Source organism: Acomys minous (genome assembly GCF_964271855.1).
Source record: "Acomys minous genome assembly, chromosome: 5".
In the NCBI taxonomy this organism is placed as follows: Eukaryota; Metazoa; Chordata; class Mammalia; order Rodentia; family Muridae; genus Acomys; species Acomys minous.
The window spans coordinates 63,141,344-63,153,968 of record NC_140494.1 but is presented as its reverse complement, the minus strand read 5'-3'; the positions used below and the strand labels follow the sequence as shown (position 1 = coordinate 63,153,968).

At 38.2% G+C, this 12,625-nt stretch overlaps 1 long non-coding RNA gene across 2 annotated transcripts in view; it reads right to left on the bottom strand.

The window, feature by feature from the left end:
• Window positions 1-12,625, bottom strand: part of LOC311597402 — a 75,700-nt gene that overhangs the window by 33,033 nt on the left and 30,042 nt on the right. Inside the window, exons 3-4 of one of the 2 annotated variants that reach the window (XR_014779217.1) lie at window positions 10,557-10,649; window positions 331-1,077 (exon numbers count right to left, since the gene is read on the bottom strand). This is a non-coding gene — a long non-coding RNA (uncharacterized lncRNA). Of the gene's footprint in view, window positions 1-330; window positions 1,078-10,556; window positions 10,650-12,625 lie in introns of those variants that run through there. The other variant, XR_014779216.1, reaches the window with a different exon arrangement.

Here is a 12,625-nt window from a genome sequence, read left to right as displayed (position 1 = left end):
ACTTGTAATTCCTGCTGGTATCCTTAGCAGGGCTCATCAGGGACAAGAAGACAGAACTTTAGAAAGGCAGCAGCAGCTGTATAAATGCTTTAGTGACCATGCTGCTGCTCAGTGAACCACACAAGTGCTCTTTGATAGCACCATAAAGTCATAGAGTTAAGAAAAAGAGTAACAGAAGCAAATCCTACTTCTGCAGCCACCCCCAGGACCATTTGAGGAGCTCTAATATTGTCTTAAATCGAAAATGGACCTAAACAACTTTAACATATTTTAAAATTCAGTTTATTGGATGATTGAAAGAAAGTATAGAAATGAACAGTTTTGCAGGTATATTAATTTAAAGAACTTAGGTTTAGTAACTCACTTATTATATGTAACATTTTAGGTGGCAGCAAGTAGTTACATCAAATTATTTTTGAGGAAGCAGATAGAGCTTTGGTGTCAATTTGGAATTTCCCTAGTCTTGAGTTCACATTTGACAAGGCTTATCTTTGTGGAAATTGTTGAGGCGGTAAATTATTGGTATGGAATTGAAAATAAGTTGTATAGAGATTACTGAGATAAAGTCAGGGTTTGGGCAAGACTGCTTATCAGTCAAAAAAAAAAAAAAACCCTAAAACAAAAGCCAAACCAAACCAAAATAATCAACAACTATGTGGCCTAACCCTAATTACATTCTGAATATAAAGTTACCCTTTAGTACTAAAGCTCTGTTATTTTATAATTTTTCTAGGATTTATTATGAGGCCCTATTATCCTCCCAGAATTTATGACAAAAACCTTAGTTGAAAGAAATGGGATGGGTGGGCTCATTGAGGCTCCTGAAGTAGAGAAGGGTGTTTTAGTAATCAACTCATTGTTCCAGAAGACAGAGTCCTGGGGCAGTCCTGTGACTGCAGTGAAGAGAAGCATTTCTCACTCTCTCAGCATTCCTTAACTGCTGTGCTTCTTGCTCTAGGGTTGAGACTTCATGAACTTTAGCCCTTCTGTGTCAGCATGTTGACTTATGTCATCCTTGCCCGCGTCTTGCTCAGGCAGACGTGCTGATGATACTTAGTGGGTGCTTCTCTGACATTTCTGCATAGCAAAAAAATCATGCCAAGTGGTCAGCCTTAAAATAATATGCACAAGTAATGCTGCATGAACTGAGGTTATATAAATGTGTGTGTATATATTCAGCAGTATGTACGGTTGAGATCGTGGGCTTTAGAGAGAGATAGCAAGGGGCTAAGGCATGTAGCCCCCAAGGGGAAGGGTGGAGGGAGGAATGAGAAGGCAGAAGTGCTGTAGTTATATTTTAATTTTAAAAGGTTAAAACGTTGATCTCAAGACTCCAGAAAGAAATTACAAGTAGAATAGGATTTTAAAAGTGACAACAGGGACTAGAGAGAAGACTCTCTAGTTTAAGGGCACTGCATGCTCTTCTGGAGGACTATGTTCAAGTTCCAGAATCCACAAGCTAGCTCACACCTCTACTCCCAGGGGATCTGATGGCTTCTTCTGGCCTCTTTGAAAACTAAGCATACACATGGTATGTAGACATATATGCATGCAAACCACTCATTCACAGAAAAAAGGTGACAACAAAAATCACACACACACACACACACACACACACACACACACACACACACACACACACACACACCCCTTATTCAAATAAAATAGAAATTCAAGAAGCTGGGTGTGGTGGTGCACGCCTTTAATCCCAGCACTCAGGAGGCAGAGGCAGGCGGATCACTGTGAGTTCAAGGCCAGCCTGGACTACAAAGGGAGTCCAGGACAGCCAAGGCTAACACAGAGAGACCCTGTCTCGAAAAAGAAAACAAACAAACAAACAAACAAAATAGAAATTCAAATGTAACAATGAAATCATGTGTCTTGCTTGGATCCCAGTGGGCTTTCTTATTTTGTTTCATTAATTGTACCTTCTTCTTCTTCTTTTTAAAAACATATCTACTGTTCAAATTATTGGACATGTTCCAAGTCTGATACATTTTGTAAGGTTACCTCTTTGCTTTGTTGTGCATAGAAAGTGTTTCATAAATTACTTTCAGGAGCAAAACCACTAAAAGACCCCATTAAGTAAATGATCACATTATGGTAGTAGGCAGGGTGGGATCAGGCAGGTGGCAAGGGAAAACATTTGAGAACATTTATTTCCTAGAACTCTTCAATTCTTCTTCAAATTTTTGATCATTTGATTTGTTTTGTTCTGAGGCAGCATTTCACCTAATAGACTAATCTGGCCTGGAACTCAGTTTTCCGCCTGCCTCAGCTTCCTATGTGTTGACCTTTCAGGGACTCACCACTACTCTTGGTGGTCACATTTTAATTTGAACCTCTGAACATTAAACATAGAGACTAACAGCAATTCATAAAAAAATTGTCAGTGTAATTTAATTTTACTCCAAGGAATGTAAATATATTTTAAAATGCCCTTGACATCTCAAACATACTTTTCTTCCTTCTCTGCACACAGTGTAGATGATGGTGCTGCTTTGCTGATCTGTTCCCTCTTTGTGATGATTGACAGGCAGGAAAGGTGGGCTGTGTGGAGAGAAGACCTCTTTCTGTACTTTGTAAATTTTCAGTTTTCCTTGTTGATTTTACTTTCCAGATGATGTTTTGGATAACTGAACTTTTCTTTTCCACTCCCTTGGTTTTCAGATGTTTCGGATCTTTTGACCCTTAACTTTTTTTCCATCTCTCAATGTTACATTTTTGGAATTGGGAAAGTATTGATTTTTCAAGATGAGTTCTGCAGAAGAAGCATCCAGTAGTCTCTGTCTTCTACTACAAGTCTAGAAAGTTCCATAATAGTTTCCAAAGAAACTCCAGATTTTTGTTTTTGTGCTGTTTCTTTTTTTTTTTTTTCCCAAAGAGAATCGCTAAGTGTTTGAGATAGATATCTCCAGGAATTTGACTACAGAGTAATTTTAGATTTTAAGAGGCTGAAGCTATAGTCAGGCATAGTTATCACTCTGATGTTCCAGTAGCCAGAGAGTTATACGACCTGGCACACCAGCCTCAGCCCTGCACCACTGTGTGCCCGACCTCAGCCCTGCCCCACGGTGTGCAGCAGACTCTTGCTTTCTTAAATCAGACAACTGAGCCCTCCTTGTCTTAATTTTGCCGTAACTATTACCCTGGGAAACTTTTACTCATTTATCTTTCTTGCTCATCTCATGCAGTCTCCTGCGACAACTGACTGAATATTTTCCAGTGTGGTTCCCTCTTTCGATATCTGTGCCACTTTCAGCCCCACTGCCACCACATAATCTCTTACCAGAAACATGTTGCTTTCATCTTTGCCTCCTCCTCTCTCTCTTCTTTTCAAATATTTTCTACTACACTACTGTTACCATCCAAAGTATTTAGTATGAATATATAATTCTCATTATGTGTCCTGAATTTTAAACACATCAAACTTCTTTGTCTGATAATTAAAATACACTTTAATCAGAGTTTACCTTTATGATGTCTTACAATTAACTTGCACAAAGAACAAATGGCACCTGTACTTCTTTTTTAACATGTGCTATCTCTTCCCACGATCAGTTGACACAGGCTTCATTATTACAGTGTCGCTCTGGCCTGCATTTCCACCCTCTGTGCCCCATTGTGCTCTGCAAGGCATCGTTGTCTATTTAAACCTTAACTTTCCTTTTCATAGCTGTGGACTCCTCTTTAAACCCAATGTTTCTTTTTTAATTCTAAAAAGTGAATATAGGATTTTATTATAATGTAAAACTTAAGTGAGGCCAACTGCTAATAGAAAATGTCTGGACGTGACATGTATATGAGCATCGGAACACACAGCTTTTGGGGCAACATTTCTTTTCCTGCATTGCCCTTTTTCTTGAAGCTTTCATTATAGCCATTTGAGATGTTGGTCCATCCTGTAAATTATGCATTCATGGGGGTCATTATTTGAACCCATCAAACTATAGCAAAACTATATAGAGTTCTGCAAGTTTCTGTTACTCAAAATCATAAACAACTTGAGTATTTGAGTATATGTATAAAAAGAACCCAAGAACAAAAATGCATGGTCTCATTTAGCAAAAAGAAATAAATAAGCAACAAGTATGGTCCTGGATTTCTGAACTTGTACTCCTTTTTTCTATTAAGGAAAATATTTTTTAATTACTGTGTTAGGAATACGAGGCTGTATGGAATGACCTACATTTCAAACAAAGTCATTAGATTTACACAGATGATCCCGTTAAGGTAGTGCTCAGAGGTGATTCACTTGTTGTCAGTATAACTAATGAGAGGTGGGAGGACAGGGATGAAAGGAAGGAGTCAGGGAGAGAGGGGGAAGAAGACAGAGGGAGATGGAGGAGAGGGCGGGATCACAGCATTAAACATTACAGAACGTGGGAAATTCTGGAATACATTTTGTGAGTAGCAAGTATTCTATAAAAATCATGTGTGCGTCACATACTTTGGAAATTACGGTTTTCAAGATTGCTTGGCAAGCAGCCTTGGCTTCTGCGCTATCTACCTAGACATATTTCATCTTTCTCATGTGATGATTTTCTTGTTATGGTTTGACTTCTGTTTGTTCTCAGGTTTTCCTGTAATGACTAGAGTATGAAGTGCCCCCTAAAATCTTTGTAGCTCTCACTAGTACAGAAAAATCTGTGGAGGGCTGATTTGTCTCCTTCCAAAGCCCAGTGCTAACGACAGAAAGTTCCTTTTGCTCTTTGTGGGAAGTCATTTGTAAGAAGTGAGACCATAAATTTAAACCCTAGTCAAATTGTGCTTTTATTATCAGATAAAGAAATTTAATTATTTTAAAGTCAGACCAGAGTTCAAGGCCCAGGCTCCACAGAAGAAACCAGATGTCTTGCAAATGACTGAAAATCCATCTCTGATGGTCCATGTTCTGGCCACCTTATCTCAAACACACGTGGGCGTGCATATGCACAAGTGTTCACCCTAACCCCCAACACACACTTGCATATACTAAATCTGTAAGAAAAACAGGTTAAAGCAAGTATAACTTTAGGGGCATGAAAGATTAATGGGAAGCCTTACCAGTGATAGGGAAATATAAAAAACACCCTCTGAGTAAATTATGAACTTAAAACGAATGAGTTAAATCCAAGATGTTTACATTCTTAGGGGACTGCCTGTGTGAACATAGAAGAGTGGAAGGCAGGGCACACCCACATCAAACTGCCACTGGCTGTTAGCAAATGGAATTCTCCTAATTACATCGAAGTATTATGCCAAGAGCGGGACACACTAACCATGTAATTCATATAAAAAGAGTGCATCACCCCTAATGTCTGGCATGGTGATAATTGTAGATCTGTAGAGGCTTGGTTTTCTGGAGTTTTCAACTTTTACTCTAATTCATGGAAATCAGATATTTTGTTTTAGTGTGTCTAATATTTGGTCAACATGTCACCAAATACGAATTAGACTAGTTCTTCCACAAGTCTCATTTCTCATGGAAAAGCATAATTACTTAATAGAAATAGGTGTATCAAGAAGGAGGGAAGAAACTACCATTGATATTTAGGTGCTCAAAGGTGAGGGAATGTTCATCTGGGCAAGAGTTGCTGCACGTAAAATTAAAGCACAGGCAACAAGAAGGAAACCATAGACAAATGGGGCGTGTCAAACTAAAATTGCGGCAGGGCAAAATTTCTGCACGTTAGTGAAATGGGAAGTGTCTGGCAGAGTGCCTTGGATAGCAAGCATTGATTTATTTCAATCTTTCTGTCATTGCTGACTTTATGGTGTTGCGTCAGCGTCATCACAAGGCAGTTATAAGTCATTTACTTGCGATTCTTGCTAGACCTCAAAAGTGGCTGCAGAGCTGCACCACAGGGTTGTGTTCAGTGGAAGCTGATTGCTAACAGTGGTTGCACTCTGGCTAACTCTGACCTGAGCCCAATCAACAAATTCATGATGACATCTAATTTTTGAGTCTTGGTGATTTCTAGAAGACCCTACCTAAGTGATAGTCCTCCAGTGACCAGGAGCGTGTACCGCACACTCATTAGGTGGGACATCTGGGCTTCTCCTTAATGGTTGCATGACAGGAACAAGAATTTTAATTAAATGTGTTTATCATCACAGAGGTGAGGAGGAGGTGGGGACATGGGACTCCATAGTCAGTATAATCTAATAAGTTTTAAGTCAGAGAGACATGTGTCTTAAATATGTTCAGGGATTATATGTTTTTTTTCGTTTGATTCAGAATATTTACTTATTTCTACTTTATGAAGAAGCTAAGATTTAGATCTCTTAGCAGTGCATCCAAATTTGCATGTCTATTTTATGCTAGCCAAAATTTGACTAGTTAGTTACATATCTTTCCAAACCTAAGTTTATATTTGTATGTAGTAGCCCTGTGACAAGTATATTCTTAGTAAATGAGGTTTTTCTTAAAATCCTCGTTATATTTTCTAACTCATTTATAGGACAGGAGAATATTTCTTAAATCCCAGCAGAGAGAAGGAATCACAATGGTGCAGCTCTCAAATTGAAATAGAAAATGGCATTGAACAAATAAAACTTCTCTTCCATTTATAATCATAGAGAAAAGAGATAGGAAGTTACTGTCTGCAGTATGTGAAGAATGCCTCTGTTTTTCTTTTCTCAGCTAACTGTGATGGATATCTTATTTTGTCTAGTTATGTGAAAATTTGCAAAACTAAAATTGGAATTTATGAGACAGCTTTGGTTGAGACTGAAAATGGAATATTCTGTCTTAGAGTCTGCCTTTTGCACTCCTCTGTAATTTCATGATGCAGCCTGTCTTTTTCTGTCCTACTTTAAAAAAAATATATATATATATATTTATTAATTTATTCATATTACATCTCAATTGTTATCCCATCCTTTGTATCCTCCCATTCCTTCCTCGGTTCCACTTTCCCCTTACTCCCCTTCCCTATGACTGTGACTGAGGAGGACCTCCTCTCCCTGTATATGCTCATAGGATATCAAGTCCCTTGTTGATAGCCTGCTATCCTTACTCTGAGTGCCACCAGGCCTCCCCTTCCAGGGGACGTGGTCAAATATGGGGTATCAGAGTTTGTGTAAAAGTCAGTCCCTACTCTCCACCCAACTGTGGAGAATGTCCTGTCCATTGGATAGATTTGAGTAGGGGTGCGAATATTACTGCACATATTATCTTTGGCTGGTTCCATAGTTTGAGCAGGACCCTCTGGCCCAGATCTGCCCATCATAACGTTCTTCTTGTAGGTTTCTAGAACCCTCTGGATCTTTCTATTTCCCCATTCTCCCATGCTACTCTCACCTAAAGTTCCAATAGCCCTCCCCTCTGTTCCACTTTCCTGGTAAGTGAAGACTTTCATGGGACATGCCCCTTGGGCTAATATGCAGATATAAGTGAGTATATACCATTTGAGTCTCTCTGCTTCTGGGTTAACTCACTTATTATGATCATTTCTAATTCAATACATTTGTCCACAAATTTCAGTAATTCTTTGTTTTTTAATAGCCAAGTAGTATTCCATAGTGTAAATGTACCACAGTTTCTTTATCCATTCTTCTACTGAGGGACACTTAGGCTGTTTCCATGTTCTGGCTATTATGAATAAGGCTGCTATGAACATGGTTGGGCATATGTGCTTGTTGCGTGCTGGAGCATCTTCTGGGTATATTCCAAGGAGTGGAGTAGCTGGGTCTTGAGGAAGCCTTATTCCCAGTTTTCTGAAATAGTGCCAGATAGATTTCCAACGTGGCTGAACTAGTTAGCATTCCCACCAGCAATGAAGGAGTGTTCCTCTCTCTCCACATCTTCTCCAGCATATGGTGTCGCTTGAGTTTTTGATCTTAGGCATTCTGATGGGTGTAAGATAGAATCTCAGAGTTGTTTTGATTTGCATTTCCCTGATGACTAAGGAGGTTGAGCATTTTTTTAAGTGTTTCTCAGCCATTCAATATTTCTCTGTTGAGAATTCTCTGTTTAGTTCTGAGCCCCATTCCTCAATTGGGTTATTTGGTTTGGTGGTGCTTAATTTCTTGTGTTCTTTATATATTTTGGATATTAGACCTTTGTCAGATGTAGGGTTGGTGAAGATCTTTTCCCAGTCTGTAGGCTGTCACTTTGTTCTCTTGACAGTGTTTCCTGCCTTACAGAAGCATCTCAGTCTCATGAGGTCCCATTTATTAATTGTTGACATTAAGGCCTGGGCTGTTGGTGTTCAGGAAGTTGTCTCCTGTGCCAATGTGTTCCAGGCTCTTCCCCATTTTTTCTTCTAACCAATTTAGTGTCTCTGGTTTTATGTTGAGGTCTTTAATCCACATGGATTTCAGTTTTATGCATGGTGAAAAATTTGGTTCTAATTGCATTTTTTTTTACATGTAGACATCCAGTTAGACCAACACCATTTGTTGAAGATGCTATCCTTTTTCCATTGAATAGATTTGGTTTCTTTGTCAAAAATCAAGTGACCATATGTGTGTGGATTCATCTCTGCGCCTTCGATTCAATTCCATTGATTGACCAGCCAATACCTGTGCCAGTACCATGCTGTCTTAATTACTATTGCTTTATAGTATAGCTTGAGATCAGGTATGGAGATTCCTCTGGAGGATCTTTTATTGTACAAGATTGTCTTAGCTATTCTATCCTACTTCTTAAAGACATCTTCCTATAAAGGTAATTGTATTCAGCACAGGACTAGCTTCTGTACTTTTACCCAGCATCCTTTCTGAAGAACACAATGTTATGGTTTCTTTCCCAGATATTCTAAGATAATCTATATTTTTCAAAATCTCTGCTGTTGAGCAAAGAGACAAGAACTACTAACTAACAAAATCAGCTCAAAAATTTAGTTTTTATGATTTATTTTTTATTACTTAATTATTTACAGTTTTAACTTTTTAAAATTAATTATTTTTTACCTATACATATTTTACCTATATTATGTATATAACAAACACATGCATATATGTACATATGTATGTATGTATAAAAAACTACATACATCAAGAAGAATCACAATACAATCAGGAATTATATAAATGTTACATTCATAGTGTTTTGGGTATTTGTATTTGGCAGCTTTGGAGAAAACATCTTTACTATCTTGGTGCATCTAAAATTCTGAATGTAAATGACTATCATATCTCATCTCTATCGACTTAAAACATCCATCTAGGAGTAAAAACATCTTAACCCCTGAACAACTAAGCTTAATAGTAAAACTAAACTATCTGGTATTCAATCTCATCAGAGACTTGAGAAGGAATAAAATTAATTACCTGAGTAAACACGAAGTTCAAGATAGCAGATTCAAAAAAAAAAAAAAAAAACAGAAACAGTTTGCTGCCAAAACAGTCACCCAAAACTGTCTATAATGTTGAAACATCATCTTCAGCCTTCTGGGCCAGTGTATCTGACAGATATTTTTGAGAGGCAGGAACTATTGAGGACTTGCTTACCATGTTTTGGCAGAGTTTGGCCACTGACTATGCCTGCATCTGAGCTTGTCCGTTTTTAGGCAGAATTCTGTCTATGGCAGAATGAAAACATTTTGCCCAGTGGCTGGTTTGCCACATTTGAAGCCATATCCATAAGAAAGTTCTCTGATGCTCATCATCTTCTTTGAGGTAGGCTGGGTCTTGCCAGGAGTTAACCTGTCTTATTGTCAATGAATATTTTAAATAAAAAATTTTTTGAATGTCATAGTCTGTAAGTCTCTGAGGTTTTTTTAAAGACAGTATCTGTTTTACCTTACCTATCTATAGAATCATATTCATCTGTTAAACCTAGGATGTATATTCTTGTGATATAAATAGACTAGTAATTGACATGGCCATGATTTGATTAACCAACAATTACCTTGTGTAACTTACTTATACTAAACAACCTGCAATAACACTTTTAAAGTATTGGAGGTAAACCTTGTATTATAATAGAGTTGTATGGGTTAAATACCTCATTTTAGAGTATAAGTATATATACTGTGTGTGAAGAATAATCTTAAATTTAATTCTATAACAATGTATCAAAATTAAACTTATTTTGCATCAATGAACAAAATTCTATACCGATGAATTAAAATAACCTTGTAAGTAACAATTAAGGCCTTAAGTAGAGGAGTGGATTTAATAACCTTTTTGACATAAACACACACACACACACACACACACACACACACACACACACACACACACACACATTCCTCCTTCTTTCTTTTCAACCCCTATCTCCAAACTTAATAAAGAAAGATATAGGAATTCAGTACTGAGTTCCCTCCCAAAAACCCGTCAGTAGCCAGTAGTTCACCTAGAATGGACAGCACCCTATACATTTTTCTCTAACCTATGACTGAGTGTTGTTAGTGCTAGTCTTGTGTAGATCATTGCATAGGGCTACAGGTGCTGTGTGGTCATGGTGACACTGGCTGGGCCCTACCCAGAATTCAACATTTTACAGCCTTCTCTTCAATTTCTGTGTCTATCTTTCTGTCTCCTCTTCTGGGCTACACTTGAACTGTACAGTGTACAGAGGTTGTATAAATGTTCTCTTTATGGCTGAGTATTCAAAAGTCACTTACTCTTAGCTCTGAGAAATCAGACATCTCTGCATTACTTCCATTCACTGCAAAATGAGGCTTCTCTGGTTAAAGATGAGAGGAGCTTTTCTATGGCTATAAAGATAAATATCAGTAGTCAGCCTGGTGCCATGATCATTTAGCTAAAAAACAATATTATTTTTTACTCATAGGGTACCTAACCTCCTCACCCATGGGCTTTTGACTGGGTTTGCATTATTAAGTCAAATTCTCTTATATAAAGTATGAGTTTCCTCTTTTAGAATGAGCATCAAATGTAATCATATTGTTACTGTTATAATAGTCTCTATATGAATTTTACCATGAAGCAATGCAGGTTTTTTGTCAAGGGCATTTTTGTATATATTGACATAGAAAAGAGCATTATGCACCATCATTTCATTTGACTTCAAAGTACTACTGTGACTGAATACCTATGACACAGCTTCTGTTCCTACTTACTCCTGCAGTAACTCTTGGGTTGATACACTAAGTTGCATTTAAGGAGGAGAGAATCAAAAGAGGATATCAGCTTAAGGTGGCACAAGTACTTAGATGTAGAACTGAGGTTTAAGCTCCAGCATTCTGGCGACAGCAGTTACTACTCAGTTGATGGTGTACTTCCCTAGCATATGTTAAGTGCTGGGGTTGATCTCCAGAAATCCATAAAATGGACTGTGGTGGCACATGACTGTAATCGTAGTACTTGGGGGAGAGAGGCTGAAAGCTACGTAATTAAAGGCTGGTCTCTGCCACACACATTCAATCATAGCTTAGAGAAAAAGGTATAGGGTGCTGTCCATTCTAGGTGAACTCCTGGCTACTGACAAGTTCTCCTGTGATGAAAAGCTTAAAATCAATATGAGGGACATGAGCCCCTATCTCAAATAATCAAACAATCAGACATATACCCAGTAGCCCAGCTTCAAAGCTCACACTATTAATCACATAAAACACGGCATATGCTACATTGTCTATAAGCATTTATAATGGATAGAAGTATCTATTATGTCACTTTCTAGTGACCAAAGAATCCAAAATAATAACTAATATTTATTAAAATGTTATTGAGTTGTGGTCCTCCATCTAATTTCTTTTTTTCTGTTTATACTTTTTTTTATTAATTTATTCTTGTTACATCTCAATGGTTATCCCATCCCTTGTATCCTCCTATTCTTCCCTCCCTCCCATTTTCTCCTTATTCCCCTCCCCTATGACTGTTCCTGAGGGGTATTACCTCCCCCTGTATATGCTCATAGGGTATCAAGTCTCTTCTTGGTAACGTACTGTCCTTTCTCTGAGTGCCACCAGGTCTCCCCCTCCAGGGGACATGGTCAAAGGTGAGGCACCAGAGTATGTGAGAAAGTCATATCCCACTCTCCACTCAACTGTGGAGAATATTCTGACCATTGGCTAGATCTGGGTAGGGGTTTAAAGTTACTGCCTGTATTGTCCTTGGCTGGTGCCTTAGTTTGAGTAGGACCCCTGGGCCCAAATCTGCCTGTCATAATGTTCTACTTGTAGGTTTCTAGGACCCTCTGGATCCTTCTAATTTGCTATTCTCCCTTGCTTCTCTCATCTAATTTCTTTAGAAATCAGAAAATGATGACAGAAAAGGTGGTAGGCTTGGTATGAGATGAGACCGGTACATTTCTAAGTGGACTAGACTAGTATGTATGACAAGGGTGTGGGTGTTTATTATTAATGTCACTAATAGCTTGCCTGTCATTACAACAACAAGAATGACTTAACTTTTTTGTGTTTGAGCAGTCTTTATGCTCTGTGGCTTTACTCAGCTCAGGGATGTATTCATTTTCTGAGGGACACAGAGTAGCAGCTTGTACCCTCCCCATGGATTCCATCCCGGGTGCCAGTTTACAGATCAGAACCATCACTTTTATGTTATTATCTCTCTGTTGCAGGAGCGTACCTTACTTATTATGTTTTCTCAGCTGGCATTGGCCAAAGTTGTCATATTGTAGGACGCCAGTATTTTACAGCTTTCCTAACTAAAATGCCAAAGAAGTCGTAGTTATATAGTTGGCTTATTATCAGGGAATATAACAAGCTAC